We start from the raw sequence: 823 nt of genomic DNA, 5'->3' as shown, positions 1-823 counted from the left end.
CAATATTATTACTAGCAGCCCGCCGCCGGCTTCACACGTGTATTAAACAATAATTTCAAAAGTTGTAATTTTGTACACACTCTCCCACACATACTTTCTCGTTATTGCGTGGGGTCATTAAAAATTAGTTAAGTTAAGAAAATTCGAACATGAAAGTATATTTGTTTGTATTATTATTTTGTTTTAATTTTTGTAAAAAGGCCTTTATTATAATGGGTTGTCAAAAAAGTCTTGCGGTATTTTTTATTGCATTTTTTTTTCTTTTTTATTGAAATTGAAATGAATTTTTGATGACTCATGCCCAGCTCTTGACCGATGCTACGGCTGCTACTATGCCGGTCTCTTTCGACTAATTCAGCGATTTTATCGCAATTTTCAACGACAGGCCTTCCGGAGCGTGGCGCATCTTCGACCACGTCTACACCAGGACGAAAACGTTGACACCATCGTTGTGCGGTGGAAATGGAAACTGTATCGGGTCCATAAACTGCACAAATTTTATTGGCGGCTTGAGATGCATTTTTGCCTTTATCGTAGTAGTACTGTAAAATATGCCGTATTTTCTCTTTATTTTGCTCCAGGTTTGCGACGCCATAACTTATGAACGACTTAAAAGAAACGACAATCAATTAAACACGTGTTAGCGCATGAAATGAGCTTTCCAAAAAGGTATAGCATGACCCGATGCGATAAAACTAGAACTAAAATACCGCAAGACTTTTTTACAACCTATTATATGTATCCATTAAATAGTGCAGAAATACTGCTATTTTTGAGACTTTTAATGTGATGTCGTAAATAATTAAACTTTTTCCGCAAATAT

The sequence above is a fragment of the Bactrocera tryoni genome, unplaced genomic scaffold (assembly GCF_016617805.1).
Source record: "Bactrocera tryoni isolate S06 unplaced genomic scaffold, CSIRO_BtryS06_freeze2 scaffold_239, whole genome shotgun sequence".
In the NCBI taxonomy this organism is placed as follows: domain Eukaryota; kingdom Metazoa; phylum Arthropoda; class Insecta; order Diptera; family Tephritidae; genus Bactrocera; species Bactrocera tryoni.
The sequence above is the reverse complement of the archived record's forward strand: the minus strand, read 5'-3'. Positions refer to the sequence as shown.